Source organism: Pseudoliparis swirei, chromosome 17, assembly GCF_029220125.1.
Source record: "Pseudoliparis swirei isolate HS2019 ecotype Mariana Trench chromosome 17, NWPU_hadal_v1, whole genome shotgun sequence".
Taxonomy (NCBI): Eukaryota; Metazoa; Chordata; class Actinopteri; order Perciformes; family Liparidae; genus Pseudoliparis; species Pseudoliparis swirei.
In genome coordinates, this window is record NC_079404.1 from 1,649,585 (window position 1) to 1,655,073 (window position 5,489).

Here is a 5,489-nt window from a genome sequence, read left to right on the forward strand (position 1 = left end):
GATGGGGTTAGGGTTAGGGTAGGACCAGGATGGGATTAGGGTAGGACTAGGATGGGGTTAGAGTAGGACTAGGATGGGGTTAGGGTAGGACCAGGATGGAGTTAGAGTAGGACTAGGATGGGGTTAGGGTAGGACTAGGATGGGGTTAGGGTAGGACTAGGATGGGGTTAGGGTAGGACCAGGTAGGACCAGGCCGACCTGCGACCTGAAGACCCTGTGTCTACGTCACGGTTGAACCGTGACCTCATCCCGACATCCTGAGAGATGAGCTCCGGGTTCAACGGGTCAAATCATCCTACATCAGCTCAGACTCATGAGTTATGAGTTATCCATTAGAAGTTATGAGTTATAAGTTATGAGGTATAAGTTATAAGTTATGAGTTATAAGTTATGGGTTATGAGTTATGAGTTATAAGTTATGAGTTATAAGTTATAAGTTATGAGGTATAAGTTAAAAGTTATGAGTTGTGAATGTGTCGTAAACCAATCAGTGCATGAGAACCGGATGATCAGGACACTCAGCAGGACGAAAACATCTGGACACATCTTTATTTTGTGTTTACACCATTTAAATGTGTACAGCAAAATTATAAAGAATTCAAAAAATATATATATATATATATATGTATATATATATATAAATACATGTATATATACATATATATGTATATATATCTCTATATATATATATGTATATATATGTATGTATATACACTACAGACAGGACAGACCTACAGAACTACAGACGAGGTTTATCATGATGTGATTATTTTCTTTCTTCTTAAACTTCTCCTCCGAGCTGTTGACACATGCGCAGTCTGCTCCGTGCCACAACTGTTTCATTAAACCGGCTTTGAATGACATCTCTTGGCACTCTTTGAATTCCTATTGACATTGAAATCAGTGACCCCCCCCCCCCCCCCCCCCCGCTCCGTGATTTAGGGCTCCGGGACCGAGCAGTGGAAAAACAACTGCGGTCACGGGCTGATCGGCCCCAGGAATATAGAAAATCAACTAATAAATAACCGGGACACTTGTTGATGGTCCAGTGATGACGCAAGGTGCCGTGTCGGTGATGTGTCGGTGCCGTGTCGGTGATGTGTCGGTGCCGTGTCGGTGCTTCTTACGTAAACAAGGCGAGATGCACATCGCGTTGTTCTGAGGGAACTGTGAACCAACTTCACGGAGAACGTTGAACACTTTACAAAAAACTGAACTCATGTTGAGATTCTACAAGCAGCCGTCCTGACAGATGAGGAGCCGGAGGACAGAGGACAGAGGACAGAGGACGGAGGACAGAGGACAGAGGACGGAGGACAGAGGACAAAGGACAGAGGACAGAGGACGGAGGACAGAGGACGGAGGACAGAGGACAGAGGACAAAGGACAGAGGACAGAGGACGGAGGACAGAGGACAGAGGACAAAGGACAGAGGACAGAGGACGGAGACACTCACCGGGAGGACGTATCTGCTCTGCACGCGCGACTCGGGCGGGGAGCGCATGAGCCGCTCCGGAGGAGGAATGTCTCCAAATCTACAGACACCAAAGAAATGCGCGGCGCTGCTGCTGCTCTTCTTCCTCCTCCTCTTCTTCAGTTTACTATTCCACGATCAAGCGGCATCCTCAGGATATATTCCCACCCGGCCGGCGGTCCGATGCCATGCGAGCCGCCGCGCGTAATCCTTCATGAGCAGCTCGGGAAGCCTCACCGCTGCCCCCCCCTCCCCCCGCCCCACAAACTTTCTTCGCAGTCACCGAGTTGCTTCCCGGGCGCAGGACGTGCCCGGTGATCCCGAGCAGCGCGCGTCAACTCCACGGATCCGTGTGCACTGCGGCGGGCACCGGGCTCACGCGCTACGGGAGGCTCGGGCTCCGGTGCTGCGCGTCCTACGATCCATCCGCGAGCCGCTCTCAGTCCTCCTGCTCCTCAGACGCTTTGTCAGGTTTCCTGCTCCTTCGTTCTCCTCCTTACGTCTCCACACTGCCTCCTCCTCCTCCTCCACCCCCCCCCCCCCCCCGTGCGCGCCCCTGTGTAATCCGAGCGGCTTCCTGGCCGCAGTGCCTTTGGGCCCTGCCTCCCTGGCTCCAGAGCGGGGAGACCCGCTCAGTAACGACGCCCCCTAGCGGCCGACACGTGACATGGCCGCGCACACGTGGAGCTGCTGCAGTGATGGAGAAGTACTGAGGAACCGTTTTCTAAAAAGTATTATAAATTGAATTAACTTTAAGATTCATATGGGGGGGGGGGGGGGCGCAACTATATGAAGTGATGTAATATAACGGTTTTATAAAGTAACATGACGTCATTCAGATGCATGTATAAAAGAAGTTAATAGTACAACATGTCCAAGTACAATATGAGTTTAAGTACATGACATGGAAGTACTCAAGAGAAGTACACATCCAGCGACATGAGGAGGACGAGGAAGAGGACGAGGAGGACGAGGAAGAGGAGGACGAGGAGGAGGATGTTGTTCTGGTTCGATTGTTGCAGAATTAGGAATAACCGAAGTTGGTAACTTCTCAGAAGAACAGATGTGTCCTCACTCCTAACCCTAGCTCCTTACCCTAGGTCCTAACCCTAGCTCCTTACCCTAGGTCCTAACCCTAGCTCCTAACCCTAGGTCCTAACCCTAGCTCCTAACCCTAGGTCCTAACCCTAGCTCCTAATCCTAACCCTCCACCTCTTCACAGGGGTCACCTCCTGTTCGGGGCCAGTCACTGCGGCGTGGCCCTTGATGGACACTTTGGTCCAGACTGATGGATCTAATGTGGGATCACATCTGTAAAGACATTCCTGGCCCCCAGAGGAGGGGCCCAGAGGAGGGGCCCCCAGAGGAGGCCCCCAGAGGATGAAGAGGCTGCAGCCATGAGGCCCCAGAGCCTCCTCTGGGGGCCCCTCCTCACACAGCCTCACTCTTCGTCCTGCTTCTTCTTCTCTACAACACACCTGTGGTGCGATGGTTGGGTGTCTGCCTCAAGCCCATGAGCTGAGCCGAGCAGAGAAGCCCCGCCCCCTGCGGAGAAGCCCCGCCCCCTGTCTGTCACGGAGTTATCCTCTGTTGAGGACCAGCACAAGCAGAGCTTTCTTCTTCCTCCAGGGTGCTGCTGTGCATAATGAACAGCACCGTGACCTGTTATTGTGACCTCTGCACATCCCAGTGACGCGCCTCCTTTCTCCTCCCTCCTTCCTCCTCCCTCCTTCCTCCTCCCACCAGATCCTTAAAACAACGACCGTGGAGAGTCATGTGCAAAATATGAAACAATTGTGAAGCGCTGAGTGGCGAGGAGCCAGAGAGGAGGAGCTCTGCAGCCGCACACCTCCTCCCCTCCTCCCTCTGTCCTCCTCCCTATGTCCTCCTCCCTATGTCCTCCTTCTGTCCTCCTCCCTCTGTCCTCCTCCCTATGTCCTCCTTCTGTCCTCCTCCCTCTGTCCTCCTCCCTATGTCCTCCTTCTGTCCTCCTCCCTCTGTCCTCCTCCCTCTGTCCTCCTCCTACTGTCCTCCTCCTTCTGTCCTCCTCCCTCTGTCCTCCTCCTCTGTCCTCTCCCTCTGTCCTCCTCCCTCTGTCCTCCCTCTGTCCTCCTCCTCTGTCCTCCTCCCTCTGTCCTCCTCCCTCTGTCCTCCTCCCTCTGTCCTCCTCCTCTGTCCTCCCTCTGTCCTCCTCCCTCTGTCCTCCTCCCTCTGTCCTCCTTCTGTCCTCCTTCTGTCCTCCTCCCTCTGTCCTCCTTCTGTCCTCCTCCTCCTCTGTCCTCCTCCCTTCTGTCCTCCTCCTCTGTCCTCCTCCTTCTGTCCTCCTCCTCTGTCCTCCTCCTCTGTCCTCCTCCCCTGTCCTCCTCCTCCTCCTTCTGTCCTCCTCCCCTCCTCCTTCTGTCCTCCTCCCTATGTCCTTCTCCCTCTGTCCTCCTCCCTCTGTCCTCCTCCCTATGTCCTCCTTCTGTCCTCCTCCCTCTGTCCTCCTCCCTGTCCTCCTCCCTCTGTCCTCCTCCCTCTGTCCTCCTTCTGTCCTCCTCCCTCTGTCCTCCTCTGTCCTTCTGTCCTCCTCCCTCTGTCCTCCTCCTCTGTCCTCCTCCCTCTGTCCTCCTCCCTCTGTCCTCCTCCCCTCCTCCTTCTGTCCTCCTCCCTCTGTCCTCCTCCTCTGTCCTCCTCCCTCTGTCCTCCTCCCTCTGTCCTCCCCCTCTGTCCTCCTCCCTCTGTCCTCTCCCTCTGTCCTCCTCCCTCTGTCCTCCTCCCTCTGTCCTCCTCCCCATCCTCCCTCTGTCCTCCTCTGTCCTCCTTCTGTCCTCCTCCCTATGTCCTCCTCCTCCCCATCCTCCTTCTGTCCTCCTCCCTCTGTCCTCCTCCCTCTGTCCTCCCTCTGTCCTCCTCCCTCTGTCCTCCTTCTGTCCTCCTCCCTCTGTCCTCCTTCTGTCCTCCTCCCTCTGTCCTCCTTCTGTCCTCCTCCCTATGTCCTCCTCCTCCCTCTGTCCTCCTCTGTCCTCCCTCTGTCCTCCTCCCTCTGTCCTTCTACCTCTGTCCTCCTTCTGTCCTCCTCCCTATGTCCTCCTCTGTCCTCCTCCTCTGTCCTCCCTTCCTCCTCCTCCTCTGTCCTCCTCCCCTCCTCCTTCTGTCCTCCTCCCTCTCTCCTCCTCCTTCTGTCCTCCTCCCCTCCTCCTTCTGTCCTCCTCCCTATGTCCTTCTCCCTCTGTCCTCCTCTCTCCTCCTCCTGTCCTCCTCTCCCTCTGTCCTCCTCCCTCTGTCCTCCTCCTCCTCTCTTCCTCCCTCCTCCCTCTCCTCCTCCTCTGTCCTCCTCCTCTCCTCCTCCTCTGTCCTCCTCCCTCTGTCCTCCTCTGTCCTCCTCCCTCCTCTCCCTCCTCCTCTGTCCTCCTCCTCCTCCTCTGTCCTCCTCCCTCCCTCTGTCCTCCTCCCTCTGTCCTCCTCCCTCTCTCCTCCTCCCTCTGTCCTCCTCCCTCTCTCCTCCCTCTGTCCTCCTCCCCATCCTCCCTCTGTCCTCCTCCCCATTCTCCCTCTCTCCTCCTCCCCTCCTCCCTCTGTCCTCCTCCCTCTCTCCTCCTCCCTCTCTCCTCCTCCCCTCCTCCTTCTGTCCTCCTCCCTATGTCCTCCCTCTGTCCTCTTCCCCTCCTCCATCTGTCCTCCTCCCTCTCTCCTCCTCTCCTCCTCCCTATGTCCTCCCTCTGTCCTCCTCCCTCTCTCCTCCTCCCTCTGTCTTCCTCCCCCACCTCCCTTTGCCTCGGCTCATGAGGCCATCGCCCCAGAAGTCAGCGGGTCTCCCTCCTCATCGTCACCGATATGCCGTAATGACCTCCTCCAGAGAGCCGGCCTCCAGGGGGGGCAACCAGAGAGGAGGTGGAGGGGGGGGGGGGGGGCAACCAGAAAGGAGGTGGAGGAGGGGGTCAACCAGAGAGGAGGTGCAGGGGGGGGTCAACCAGAGAGGAGGTGTGTGTGTGTGTGGGGGGGGGGGGTCAACCAGCCACATTCCTCACATGCT

At 56.2% G+C, this 5,489-nt stretch overlaps 1 protein-coding gene across 2 annotated transcripts in view; it reads right to left on the bottom strand.

Moving 5' to 3' along the window:
* Positions 1 to 1,939, bottom strand: part of fgfr2 (fibroblast growth factor receptor 2) — a 30,931-nt gene extending 28,992 nt beyond the window's left edge. For both annotated transcript variants that reach the window (XM_056436318.1, XM_056436319.1), the window contains exon 1: positions 1,457 to 1,939. The gene's annotated coding sequence lies outside the window, so the exon portion shown is untranslated. The remainder of the gene's footprint in view (positions 1 to 1,456) is intronic.
* Positions 1,940 to 5,489: the final 3,550 nt, after the last annotated feature.